The 15,096-nt window shown below is 37.7% G+C and overlaps 1 non-coding gene across 1 annotated transcript; it reads left to right on the forward strand.

The window, feature by feature from the left end:
• Nucleotides 1–13,951: 13,951 nt before the first annotated feature.
• Nucleotides 13,952–14,054, forward strand: LOC113832129. Its single transcript, XR_003486204.1, has one exon. It is a non-coding gene; the product is annotated as a U6 spliceosomal RNA (small nuclear RNA).
• The last annotated feature ends 1,042 nt before the right edge of the window (nucleotides 14,055–15,096 follow it).

Genomic DNA, 15,096 nt, shown 5'->3' on the forward strand with positions numbered 1-15,096 from the left:
CACCCAAGGATAATATTAAGGATTTTGAAATGAAATTATATGCATGCACTTTGGTAAATTTATTAATTTCCTAGAGTGACAATATGCTCCAGAATAAGTCATGAAAAAAAATGGCTTACAAACCCGGTGAGTGAGATATCACTGTACCCACAAGACTGAGGGACACCTGGATCCAGTGACTCCAAAAGGCTTGTCTGGATAAGCAGCTCTGCTTCAGGCTGTCTGTGGGTCAATTAGCCTTTCTGAGCTTGATCTCTGTTGTATGCACCCAGTACAGGTCTAGGTTGATGATGCAGCCACTACCTAAGGATCCCAGGAGAGAGTCACAGAATACAAAATGCACTAAGAATTTACAAGAAATATGACTTTTTAGATACTAGAACATTTCATTGTCTGAAAAAAGTCATAAGGCTAATCTCAACAGCAGTGAACCAATTAGAAATATTCAACCCACATAGATCCTCAGATCCTTCTTACTTAGATTTTGCCAGCGCCCATACCATAGAGCTGGACCATGTTGTATATGTCCCTAACAACCAGCTGGAAATCTTTGAGATGATGCTACTTGCAACTGTGCAAAACCAGATCTGCTCTAAAAATGTTCAAACTTAAACCTCCAATTCCAAATTATGATAAAAATTTAAAGAGCTAGTTCTGAGACAGCATAAAGCATATCTACTCCCCTCCTTGCTTGTTTAGCCTTTCCCAGAAGGCCTGCTGCTGATTTCCCAGAGTACATTACTGCTGGGTCTTTGTAGGCTAGGAGGACCCACAATCTGCTGCACTGCATGCCTGAATATTTACTGTCTTCTTAGGCACTTTATTAACCAACTTCTGGATTTCATTTCTTTTGCTTAACATCTAACTTAATTTTAACATTCCTCTCATGATAAACTTAATTTAAAATGTAGTGTGTTACATCTGTCTTTACAGTGTTTGTGGTAAGATTAGTAAGCGAGCTGTTGAGAGAGCTGAGATTATAAACCATGGGACAAGGATCAAGAGTTCATCAAAATAAAATTGACACATTCATTTTCTTTCTTTAGTTTTATTTCATTGTGCCTCTGCTGCTGTCTCTTTCTGTACATTTAGTCTGTTTTAGGGACAGAATAATTGTACCACATCATCCTGGTCTTCTTTTGTTATATCATTAGGTGAAGTCTTTGGAATTTCATGAGTGCATAACCTGGAAACCTCGTGAATAGAATGAAAGTCCAAATAAAAGGTACCACAGAGAACACTCTCACCCTTTTTTTTGTAACATTGGAAGAAAATTAAGTCAATCATCACTTGTAAGAATTTCATCAAAGCCTGGCTATGCTGGCATCCATGTCTATCTATCAGCTTTGAAACTTTGAAAAATGAGTTTATGTTAATTGTGAGCCAGCTAGTCCATGCTACTTTGTTCTAAGCAGAATATATGAAGAGAGCTTGCCATTGTCAATTTCTGAAAAGTTGCCTGGTTTCCCCCCAATTCTTATTTATTTAGGACATTTAATGACATATAGGAGATGTTTGTCAAATTTCTAATCATATAATAAAGTGTATAGTCCTTAGAATGAATCCTATGACATTCATTAGTGTGCATAAGTGAAGGAAATCAAGTATTTAATCATCAACTCTTCTTTTTTATTCTTTCTTATAACATGAATTTTCATCTTCATTGATTTCTACAAATGAAATAAGTGTCATGTCTATAAATATTTTTCTGTTCTTGTCAAGATTTATACTTAGCCTTAAAAGTTCATACTTTGGTTTGTAACATCTGTAAATTTAAATGTGCACCAAGTGCCAGCCAAGCAGTTTTTATGAGTAAGCTTGTCTTGGCTATCAGGAGAAAACAGAACAGAGACTGCTTTAAATCTTACAAGCACATCTTGTGATCTGCTTGAAAAGACAACTCTGGTCCATATGAAACATAAAAGATTCAGAATATACTAATTTTTAAATGCTTACTGTCTTCGTCTGTTAGGACTGTGCTTCATAACTCTGCATGATGAATGAAGACTACATTTATCCTGGATATAAGAACAAATGTTTGGATTTTTGTTAGGGATTATGCTGGTTTACTAAAGTAGTGACTGTAGGTTCTCCTTTGATATCTATGAGTTCACTAGCACTGAATATTAAAATACTCCCTCACCTAAGGCTCAGGGGACACTGAAATTAAGGGCAGAAAGATTGTAACAGCCAGAAGATAGAGATTTGGTGTGAGATTTTATCTCCTAGTACTATCAGAAGCCAAATCCATGCAATCTCACTAACATGATTACTCAAACTGAACAAGGATGATACCAATAGACATACAAAAGTTGACAAGGAAAACCCCACAAGGCCTCAACCCTAAACAAGGAACTACAGAAAGCTAAGGAATCCTAAAAGTGGGAGAAACAATCTTCTCCAGGGAAAAGCACACCAATTTGTTATTAATTACCAAATAGTAGTCAGTTCTAAAAACATATACAATCTGAGCAATATCTATATCTATATCTATATCTATATCTATATCTATATCTATCATCCAATAATAAAAAGAAGACATTATTTCAAAAGAGAACAGGGCGACAATATAAATATGGCATGGAAAATGCTATGGGTAGAAAATGCTTTCACCTATTATAAAAAGAAAACAACTTTCTTTTAAAAAGATGTGATTTGCCATACTTTCTTTTTTTGCCAAGGACTGTACTACAAAATTTTCAAATGCAGACATTGAGGACCACAACAGGCAAAGCAATTTGTTTATTGTCCCACTCACTGCAAGTGAAAGCTAGATCTAATTACAGGTGAAACCAACTTCAGATTATGGCCTGAGCAATCAATTACAGTGAAAAGCTTGGACCTCTGCATCACCAACATAGAGTTTTACCAGAGCTGAGCCTTGGTTCAGGCAAACTATCAAAAAATACTGTGGAAATTCCTTCAACCCATCATTCTCTTGTAAAGGATAAAAACATGTTAATTTTATCAATACACTTGCCTTTTTGAAACATGCCATAAGTCAAAGAAAAAATGATACTAGACCATTTCCAGGAAATGTAAATGTGTATAATTTTTGTACATTTAATTTTTTTATTTTATAGCTAGACAGCAGTGTCTCTAATAAACTGAAGACATTTTTCATTTATACAAATTATAAGTTTCAGCTTTTAAAAAAGTGAACAAAATCAAAATTATGGAAATTGAAAATACGTTTTCTAATTATCTAATTGAAGACAGAGGCTGTTCTGTGCATCACACAAAGTTGACACAATCCCAGATGTACTTCACAGATAAAGGTCATTCCATTTAATTTATTGAGAATGACATGTATGAAACGGGGATGCCCAGGCTCATGGGGCTCAGAAAAGAACTCATGCTGGTGGGGCTGACTGACAGCAATTAGAAAAGCTCACACAGGTTGTTCTTAGTTTACCTGATCAGAAGTCACAGCAGACCATTTGATGCTTCCTACTGTGTGCTAGGAACTGTGCTCAGAATGACATAAAGAATCATATTTAATTTTCAGTCTTATTTGACTGACATGCAAGTTGCAGTTCAGAGAGTTTATCCAGTGCATTGTTGATGAGAATCCCTGGAAAGAGGGGTGTGTAGAAAGTGACCCAAAAGAAGCACATTCATACAACAAGGACAGCTGTAAAACGATGTTCATAGCAGCACTATTTGTAAGAGCCAGAAACTGGAGGCAGCCTAGATGCCCTTCAACCGAAGAATGGATAGAGAAAATGTGGTACATTTACACAATGGAGTACTACTCAGCAGTAAAAAGCAATGGAATCTTGAAAATCGCAGGCAAATGGTTGGAACTAGAAGAAACCATTCTGATCGAGGTAATCCAATCACAAAAAGATAAACATGATATGTACTCACTCATATGTGGAATTTAGACATAGAGTAAAGGATTACCAGTCTACAATCCACACTGCCAGAGAAACTAGTAGACAAGGAGGATCTTAAAAGACAAACTTTGTCCCCTGGAGAAGGGGAAAAGGTCAGGATCCCCTGAGAAAATTGAGAGCATGGGAAGAGCGGGGGAGGGAGCTACGGGATTGAGAAGGGAAGAAGAGGAAGGATGCAGAGGTCATGAGGGAGCAGAAAGGTTGAGTCAGATTTAGATTAGAAGAAAGGATATGTGATAGGTAGGGTTTTAATTATGGGGGTGGTAGGGAGGAAGGGAGGGAGAAGGGAACTGGAATTTTCATGTAATTCAATCTTGTTTGTAATTCAAATAAAACACGATTAAAAATAAAAAATAAATAAATGTACAAAAAGAAAAGAAAAGAAAGCAGGCTGAGCAGCACCCCTCCATGGTTTTTCTTCCAGTTCCTGCTCCTGGGTTCCTGCTGGAGTTTCTGGGTTAACTTCCCTCTGTGCCAGATATGGAAGTGTAAGCCAAATAAACCTTCTCCTCCTCCTCCTCAAAAAAAGAGAGAGAGAAAGGGAGAGAGAGAGAGAGAGAGAGAGAGAGAGAGAGAAAGAACTGCAGTGGCATGGAGAGGCTTTCTCAACATACCACCAGACCCCTCCATCACCATTCTTTTCCCATCTCTGTGTTAGAATTAATATCTCATGACTAAGAGATTAAAAATAAACTTTTGTCGGTCTCTTAACTTAGCAGAGCACTAGATTCTACCAATTCCCAAAGCAAAAATGTCATCAGAGGCCTATAGAAAAGTTTCCTCCATGTTTCTCTAACCACCTCCTGATGTCCCCACCAATGAATTTTAAACTTGCCTCGACTGAGGATTCTTGTTCCTCTTTAAATTATAAAACTCCATGAAACTGCTTCTACATTGGAACATGGAATTTGTGGTAAAACCAATCTGTGTTCCCAGGCCATGTTCCCTAAAGTTTGACTCTAGAATTTTCTTTTTCCCTTTTAAGTGAGAGCTTGTTGAGGTGGGGAGAGGAGGGGGGGTTGTTTTGTTCTCATTGACAACACCAACAGAGTGGTGATGGAAAAATTCAAAACCCAGTTGACTTCATTGTTTAACTATCTACGCTTGGCAACTGTTAGACAGGAAGTTAACCTGTAAGTCCCACCTACCCAAAGACAAGGGCACTTCCTGGGATTCTAGGAGTTGTAGTTCTTAGAGACCCAGAGTAGACTATGGGTTTTGTGCATATAAGCCCCGCCGATATGTGACACTTACTTGGAAAGTTTCCAGGTGATGGTCCTCACCAAATTTCATCTTGGTCAGTATTTAATATTTTAATAAAACAAGCTGGCTTAAATTCAGCCAAAATGGTGGAGTTAATTTTTCTGGTGAATGTCAGGATTAACACCAACTCTTGAGAAACACTAATTTCCTCATTTACAGAACTACTAGGACTAGATCCTCATCATTTACCCACCAAAGAGAATGTATATTTGTCTGGGGATACATACATACATGCCACGCATACATCACACAGAAGCACCACACATACACAAACACTACACACACACCTCAAGGGAAATGTTTTAAAAATTTGTCCTTAGATTAATTGGATCTTTCATTCTCTATTTCTCTGTTTGTATGGTGTTTTTAAAATAGAGGAAAGAGGGAGAATGGAGTGAGGAAATGTTTCTATTATCAGTGTTTCAATTACAAGCTTTCCTCTTCACAACTACATAAATAAGAACATTTTAATACCCTAATTAATATCCATTTTTAACTCTATGCTGTGTTTTTATTGCCTTCCTCTCATTAAAAATCTAATGAGCATTAGCATACTGACAAGGATAATAAATGCCAGCGATTCATATTCAGTTATTAACACTAATAGTTTTCCCATTGGAATGTAATATATGTTTCAGCTCTTTTGCCAAAAGCTCAATGATACTTTTATCTCCAGTCAACCAATTGCACATTTAATTTAATACCTATTAAACACAAACAGCAACTCTGAAATTACATTAGAGTTGTTACCCAAGCCATCAAGAGCCAGTGAGTAGAAAGTGAAGATTAGGTAGCAGACTGATATGAGTCACGGCGTAGACCTGCCAAGCAAAGCATGTCTCAGTAAGGAGGCTTATTTGAGGCAACAAAATAAGTCATATGACACTCTAAGCCCAACACCAGGGCAGAGGCTGCTGCTCCTACACAATGCTCAGAGACGAATCATTCACAGAATCTTCTTTTCTAAGACTCTGCAATGAGTACATTCTTTCCTCAAAGTTTTATTTTGTACTATTTATAAAACTACATTCTCGGCTATATTAGGATTATTTCTCTGAGATAATATGTCACTTCCTTTAAAACGTAAGTGTAACAACAATTGTAGTTAAAATTTTATTTGTTTTTGGTCTCTCCTCCTGTGTGTGTTGTGTGTTTATGTGCACAGGTGTGTGCACAGGTGTGTACACAGGTGTGTTCAGGTGTATGTATCCATATAAGCATACCTGTGTGCAATATGTTAACATCCTGTGTCTTCCTTCACATCTCTCTACCTTACTCTTTGAGGCAAGGTCTTACACTGAACCTTGAGCTCATCAATTGACTACATTGGCTGGCTGGAAATCATTGGAATTCTCCTGTCTCCACATCCCAGCACGGAAATCATAAGCATTCTACCCTCATAGATGGATGCTGGAGATACAAACTTAGGTCCTCTAACCTGTGAAATAAGCACTTTCTCCATCTCTCCAGCCCCACTTACATTTTATTTTATTTTATTTACTGTGTTACAAAGAAGTAAAACAGGTTTCACGTATGCTGGCCAGCTATTCTCCTGGGATACATTCACCAATGGCCCCAGTTAAATTTTACACTGACACATGAAAACATAAAATGTATACATATTTACGGGGTATCACTTGCTATTTCAATATATGTACATTAGGTAACTTTAAGTCCAGACTGCATTTACCTGTCAGCTTAAAATTTATCATTTCTTAAGGCAAAACTATTGAAAGCCCTTCCATTTGGTTGCTCGATGTAGTTCATTATTGTGAACCATTGGCATCCTACTGTGCAGCAGCATATCAGAATTTCTTAATCCTACTAAACTACAGCTTAGTGCCTTCTGTCTCCCCCTGCCCCACACAGGCTTTTTTCTTTTCAATTAGAATGCATAGCACCAGGCATTTTTCAGGAAAAAACAAATGTGTTTTTGTTTATTCCCCTCCTCACTTGTACCCTATCCCCCTGAACCTTCCTGCATGGAACTTAACACATACCTCCACAACCTCCCTTCTGCTTCCATGGCTTATATGTCCTGTTGTGCTTTCATGCCCTCGGCAACATTCTTTCTCTTTCATTATTACTTTTCTCTCATTATTATCCCTTTGTTATTTCGTAACCTATGACACACTCATCTCCACTAATATACAGACATATAAACTAATATACAGTCACATGTGAGTGAGAACATGCCATTTTCATCATTCTGAATCCGAATTACCTCACTGAATATATACTTCCCAGCTCTGAACGACACGCTGGAAATGTCACTTTATTTATATTTTTAGCTGAATAAAATTCCATTGGGTATATGTGTTCCACATTTTCATTGCTCATGCATCTGTTGATGGACAGCCATGCTGGTTCCATTCCCTTGCTATTGTGAATAGAGGAGCAGTAAACATAGATGCACCGTTATCTCTGTGGGAGGAAGTATTTGCCTTTGAGTATTTTCCCAGGTTCTCTTTTCTGTTAGATAAATTGGAGAAGCTGAAAGAATTTGTTTGGATGTCAGGGAGGTTATTGTGTGTAAAGAGGTTGTCGGACCTGAAATTAGGAAAGATGTCAAAGTATATTGCTTATGGACATAGACAGTCTCTTCTGAAAGCTGAACTATGCTTACACTAGACAAACTCACGTGCTCAGTTGTTCCTAAACAGTATGCAGCCATGCTTGTGGCAAAGTGCACTACAATACACTTCAAAATGAAATGGCACTGCGATTATTAATAAAGTGTCAATGTATCTTTTAGATTAAATCTATAAATGTAAAGAAAATTTCAAAATTCTTTTTTGTCTAAATATTTAAAATATCACATGTTCACAAATTAATATCAAGCATTAGAGTGTGGATTTGGAGAAAGCAAAACTTAGTATGTTAATGTTTCATCTTAAGGAAACAAAATTAAACAAATACAGATTTTAAGTCATTTTATCATTAAGTGTGAGTTATTTGTAAAAAGAATTGAGATTTATCATATGAGTTGCATGATCTCGGAAGAGCAGTCCCCCAAACCTTTTTCTTCCAGACATATCTTGTAATGCTAAGTAACTTCATCTCTACAGATCCAGTAAGGAAGAGGCTTGAGGGTTCCAAGTCTGAGTTTGCCCATTGCAGTAAAGACCTGCTATATTCAGATCATTTGAGTGGGCTTACTGTAATCTTCCCCACAAGACTACAGCACACATGGAAGAATTACAAGGTAAATTCATGAATTTACGAGACAAAAGTAGCACATCCAAGACCAAAGGAGAAAAGATAGTATAGGACTTGAGAAGTTTTAGAAAGATTGAATGACGTTTTGTTTGAAAATGTTTGGCATGTGTTTGCATTTTCTTAAGTACTGCCACATAAAGGGCTATTTAATACCATGTCAGAAGAAGGCTGATTATTCAAGGGATCCCATGATCCTAATATTCATTCAGCAGAACTTTGCAGCCCTTAGAATACATTTGCAGAAATATAATATTGCAGCATGGCACACCACAAGACTGGGTTCCCCTTGCTTTATCATTATAGCATTTCTTTAATACAGCTATGCAACAAAATACAATTGTTAATGTTTTATGTTTTTAAATCTTTCAACCATTACTATTTATCTCAGCACATGGTTTGTTCTCTGTTAGGGTTCATCAGTTGCCTGATTTGTCCCAAGTCTTTCTGTATATTTCAGAAGACTTTGACAAGCAATGAGATTTCTTTCTTTCTGAAAATGGTGTACTAAAGGAACCTTACTCTTCTATAGTGCATACTTCTATAGGTGACAGTTCTTAGGCAAACTTCTCCACATCTTTCACTATCTGGAAATTTGTAGGAAACAGAATAGCCACATCTCGTCCCAGTACCACTATGGAAACTGAAAACCTGACACACATTTTCCAACTTTTCTTGCAACTCACTGGGGCTGTGCTGACCTATATATGGTTGACATACTATACAGGAAAGCCCAGTATTGGTGACAACAGCTTCAAGGTAACTGGGTGGTAGAGGTCCTCTTGTTAACTGCCCTATTTACCCTCAGTTCTTGGCAGTTACAGTAGATTACAGTAGTACCCTCAATTCTTGGCAATTACTGTAATCACAGTAGACAGACCTTTATCAGCAAAGCTTCCAGTGTGTGCCCCCTCCTGCCACCAGGCATTAGCTTCTGGTGAGGTTTTCATGTCTTTGCCTGGAAGCATGATTTCCCCAGGCACTTGGCAGTTCACTGAGCTCTGGTAGAAATACAGCTTTTCCATACATCTATCCTTCAATAACAACGCAGGCAAAATGGCATTTATTTATTCAGAACCCTGTTCAATTTACTGTTCACAAGTTCTCTGAGGCTTTCCTAGGCTTCCCAAACCCTTCCCTGCTATTAACAACAATTAACAAATATGCTCATGGATATACAACTTTTTGGTCTTTTCAATTAGATTGAAGTGAAATTAAACGGCTCCAAAAAGTTGGACTGAATCAATAGTTTTAGTCACATATTCTAATAGATAGTGCAAATGTTTATAAACATTAAAGGAACAGAAAAAATGCTTAAAACTATTTCCAGAGATTTACACAGGAAGCAATCTCTCTCTCTCTCTCTCTCTCTCTCTCTCTCTGTAAAACTAAAGATACCTCTGGTAAGAAAATTATGCTGAACTATTTGATAAGTAAATTGGGCATAAGGCATAATGAAGAAAGTAAGCAAAATAAACTTAAGAGTTTGTAAGATACATTACAAAAATTAAGCAAATCAAGTCTCATAATTTTAGTAATGCTTCCTTACTCAGTTCTTTAAATATTGAGGTTTTTCTTCAAATTTTTATAAGCTCTATGAATATTCATTAAGAAGCTATGATGCACAAGGTTTACTTTGCCTCCAGATACACAGGGACATCATGTGTACCTGCACACATTGTGCTAGAATGTTATTTTAAGGTGTGTGACTTCTGTTTATGCTGTATTTATTTAACTCTGTGAAGCTGTGTTACTGTGCCTGTCTAAAACACCTGGTGGTCCTAATAAAGAGCTAAATGGCCAATAGCAAGGCAAAAGCAAGATAGGTGGGGCTGTCAGGCAGAGAGGATAAATAAAAGGAGAAACCAGGCAGGAAGGAGCAGCAAGAGAACAAGGAGAAGGAAAGGGTAGATGGTTTAATTAAAAAAAAAGCTGGTAAGAAATAAGCAAAGGTAAGGCCAGGCATTCATAAGTAATAATAAGCCTGCATGTGTGATTTATTTGGGAGCTTAGTAGTGGGCCCCTCAGAAAAGAGACCAAAAAGCCAAAAGAGTAAAGAATAAAATAGAAAAAAAAAATTCACTCCAGCCTTCCTGGTGACCAGGCATCAGTCATTTCCCTCCTTTCGAAGAAAATAGGCAAATAGGCATGGGTATTTTTTTTTTTTTTTTTGGTTTTTCGAGACAGGGTTTCTCTGTGGCTTTTGAGGCTGTCCTGGAACTAGCTCTTGTAGACCAGGCTGGTCTCAAACTCACAGAAAGGTTGAGTCAGGGGATGAATAGATGATAACAAGAAAGGAGATATCATAATAGAGGGAGACATTTTTGGTTTACAGAGAAATCAGGCACGATGGAAATGTCTGGAGATCTACAAAGATGACACCAGTTAACAATCTAAGCAACAGAGGAGAGGCTACATTAAATGCCCTACCCTGATAATGAGATGGATGACTGACTTATATGCCATCCTATAGCCTTCATCCAGCATCTGGTAGAAGTAGAAGCAGACACCCACAACTAATCACCAAACTGAACTGAAACCCAGATTCAGAGAAGGACGAGTGAAGAGCACAGGGGTCCAGACCAGGCTGGCGAAACCCACAGAAACAGCTGAACTGAACATCAGGGAACTCTTGCTCCCCAGACTGATAGCTGGAATACCAGCATGGGACTGATCCAGACCACAGGAACATGGGTTTCTGTGAGGAAACCTCGGAAATCTACGGGACCTCCTGTAGAAGTTCAGTACTTATCCCTAGCATAGGTGTGGACTTTGGGAGCCCATTCCATATAGAGGAATACTCCCTGAGCCAACACACACAGCGGTGGGCCTAGGCCCTATCCCAAAGGATACAATAGACACTGATGACACCCTATGGAAGGCCTCATCATCCAGGGGAGCAGAAAGGACATGTGATAGATAGGGTTTTAGATGGGTGGGGTAGTGGTAGGGGAGGACAGGAGGGAGAAGGGAACTGGGATTGTCATGTAAAACAATCCTGTTTATAATTCAAATGAAAAAAGTTGAAAATAATAACACATATACATAAATACATCATGCTCACATGCACACACACACCAAATTTATTTTTTGTTCACTAATTCTAATAGCCTTCCAATCAAAACCATGTGATTTAGAGGCTAGAGGTATGGCTCAGCACTTAAGAGCATGTGTTGCTCTTGCAGAGGACCTGAATTTGGCTCCCTGTATCCATGGCAGTCCACTCACAACCCCCTGTAACTCCACTTCCAGAGGATCTGAAATGGACAATGCATGGTGAAGTGTAGAAAAGATAATACATAACACAGTCATTCTTAGGTTTGTAGACAAGAAAAGAAGCACATGGGACTTACTTCTCACATGAAGTCTCATCAGTCCCTCCATTTTTAAAGACATGGATAAGCAATTTTTAAAAATTTTAACATGAAAGAGACCAATATCTCAGAAACATTTTGTGCTAGTTGATATTTCCCCTACTTCATTTGTTTGCAAGCATTAAAGCAGGTACACACTCAAACACATGCACAAGAAAAAATAAAGTAAGTATTTTTCAAAAAAGTAAAATTTTGTTAACCTTTTGCTAGCTCATCTGACAGTATTTGAAGAAGGAATCATAAGATTATTTTGAATATGATGACACCCTTACAAAAACAATAATATAATCTTAATTATATAATGAGGAAAATGATGAAAGGAAGTTGGCAATTTATTTTCAAGATAAGTGTAAACATGGTTTTGTTTATTAATTTTAACTACCTTTTTTGCATTTATTTTACATACTGACCATAGTTTCCCCCTCTCTTTTATCCTCCCATTAACCCTGCCCACCAACTCCCATCTAGCCCCTTCCCATCTACTCCTCTTCCATCTCCATTCAGAAATTGTCAAAGACAAGTCCAGATCTCACTGCTAGGAGATTTACAAACAGAACAAGCTACACCATTGTCACACACATGCAGAGGGCCTAGGTTGGTCCCATGCACATGGACGCCAGAGAAACAGTTAGGAAATACATATTTTTAATCTATAGCAAAGAAGATGCTCCCTTGTTAGACCCAAATGATTAAATCTCAAGAAAATAGCAGATAATTCTTACTGGGAAAACTGTGTTCGAAAGTTCAATATATTTGCCAAAAAAACATTATCTTCCCCAAAACCAAACCAAAACAACTACAAAAAACACTTCAGAGAAATACAAAGCTTTAAAGAGTAGCCAAGGTTCCCCAAGATCACACTTAGATGTCCAACACATGGAACTGAAACTCAACTTGAAATCTCAAAATGAAGTCACTGCACCTCACAACAATAGACTCAAAGGATACCATTCAACAGGGATACATATAATTCCCCCAAAGGTAGATTGGGAACAAAAAGAAGTACTAAAAATAAAATAAGAAATACAATCCTCATAGTGGAACATGAATACAAGTACCTCCTAAAGCAATGAAGAAAACCTAATAGCTGTATTGAGAGCTTAAAAATGTTTTAATTTCATGATATGGAAAGTTATTTTTCAATAAAGTTATCTGTATGCTACCTTGTAGGGATGTTAGGTAAATAACTATACAAGCAAATAAATATGCTGAAGACCAATGGTCATTTACTCTGAATCTCAAAGGCCTTCCACTCTCATGTAGTTGTGAGGACTGAGATTTTCTTTAATGTGGGACTATGGCTTCATTATGCTATATCCTGGATCACACACATTCTTTTTGAACATGGAATACAAAGGTGAGAGCTAAGTTTTCATGTTGTATAATCACACTAAGTCCAGTGGGACAGAATGAGAAGCCAGAAGTATCCCATATATCTAAATGTGAGAAGTCAGGAAATATGCCCTGGGAAATAGGAGCTAGGGTGAGAAAGGACAGTTGGAAAGCAGCCAGGGAAAGAAAACATAATGAGTAGGGAACTAGAACACAGCATGGGAAGGCTCAAAAGTAAAAGGACAGAAGAAATGAAGAAGAGAAAATCAGCATTTCCAGAAGGTTGATAAGAATGGTCTTCTGGTAGACTAGCAATCATGTGTTTTGTAGGTAATTTTTTTCAAACTGTAAAGTCTAACTTGTTTGTATTGACAAAAATGCAATGAATGTTTCTTAGCACTGGATTAAATTTAACATGAAAACAGATAGGGGATTCAACATGAATAGCTTTGATATAGGAAATAAAAGCAATAAGCATGACATGAAAAAGCAGAAAACATGAGTAAGTAGATGAGTTAATTAAAACCAAAGTTAAGAGAGGAAAAGAGAAGAGAAGAGAAGAGAAGAGAAGAGAAGAGAAGAGAAGAGAAGAGAAGAGAAGAGAAGAGAAAATGGGAGAATAGGAAGAGGAAAAGGAGGAGGAAGAGGAAAAGGAGGAGGAGAAAAGGGAGGAGGAAGAGGAAAAGGAGGAGGAGGAGAAGAAGAAGAACAAGAAGAACAAGAACAAGAAGAACAAGAACAAGAACAAGAAAACAAGAAGAACAAGAAAAAGAGCAAGAACAAGAAGATACCATTCAAGTGCCATCAGGAAAATGGAGAGGGAGAAAAAAGTCTACAAACAAATTCATGAATGATAAATTTTGTAGTGTTAACTTTGGCAACACACATTAAAACTGGAACACAGCAGAGAAAATTAACATAGCCCTTACATATGGATAGCAGGTAAATTGGTAAAATGTTCCATATTATGTATGTGTTTAACTTGAAGCTCCAGTGAAAGCTAGGAAACTTGAAAAGGAGAGGTTTTTAGATTACATGTAAAATAAAAGTAGAAAGGTGGGATGTTGGCTACTTTGGGGATGGGAAGGGAGGGACTTAGAAGTGTAAGGAGGCCTGGGAGGTGAAGAGAAGGACAAACCACAAGGAAGAGTGAGTGAAAAAGCCATGTAGAATCCCACTATCTCACAACTAATTAAAAATAATAAGTAGTTGGATACTAGAATACATGTGAAATGAAAGAAGACAGTAGGAATAGTGGGGGCTCTAGGTTTAAGTGGGAATAGGAGCAGGGTAGGTGTAGTTGGGGAGGGATTGTGGGTGGGTTAAACCAAACCAAGAATGTATGAAAAAGCTTTAAAGAAACCAATTACTGGTCTATATGAAACCAATGGTCTTATGTAACCATGAACTATGCAGTGAACGCTGGCATACTGAACTTCCAGGCAAGATGTGTGTGCCAGTATAATAATAGTATGGCTTTTACGGAATAACTAGCTGCTTAGTGATTAGATTTGAGTCCTGTTCCACAGGAGGAAATTTCACATCTAGTACTAGACTCCAGATAAAAGCTCAGGGCTAGGAGATAGAGCCTGCTATTTTTTATTTTATATTCATGCTGTCAAATTGTTTTCTAAATATTCATGTTTATACTCACAGGCCTGGGCTTCAGTGTGGTGATACCTTTCTTGTACAAATAAAGCCTCTCTGGGTGTCTGAGACTGGAGCTTGCCACTAGCTGACCATTGAGGTCTAGAGGTCTGTACAGACAAACAGGAATTGACGTAGTTGGGCAGAAACTGGGCAGGGAGAAACAGGAAATTGCTCTCTTCTCTGCTGAGACACTTAGGAGGTAAGGTGTGCTATGGCTTGCTCAGGGGACATTATGAAAGAAGAGAAGAAAGAATGTAAGAGCCAGAAGACTAGAAGAAGTGCTAAGAAACACTGACTTTTGGACATGGCATGGTTGTTGAACTCATTAAATCATAGATGCTTTGTTTACCTGCATAAGACTT

This window comes from Cricetulus griseus, chromosome 5 (assembly GCF_003668045.3).
Source record: "Cricetulus griseus strain 17A/GY chromosome 5, alternate assembly CriGri-PICRH-1.0, whole genome shotgun sequence".
NCBI classification, from domain to species: Eukaryota; Metazoa; Chordata; class Mammalia; order Rodentia; family Cricetidae; genus Cricetulus; species Cricetulus griseus.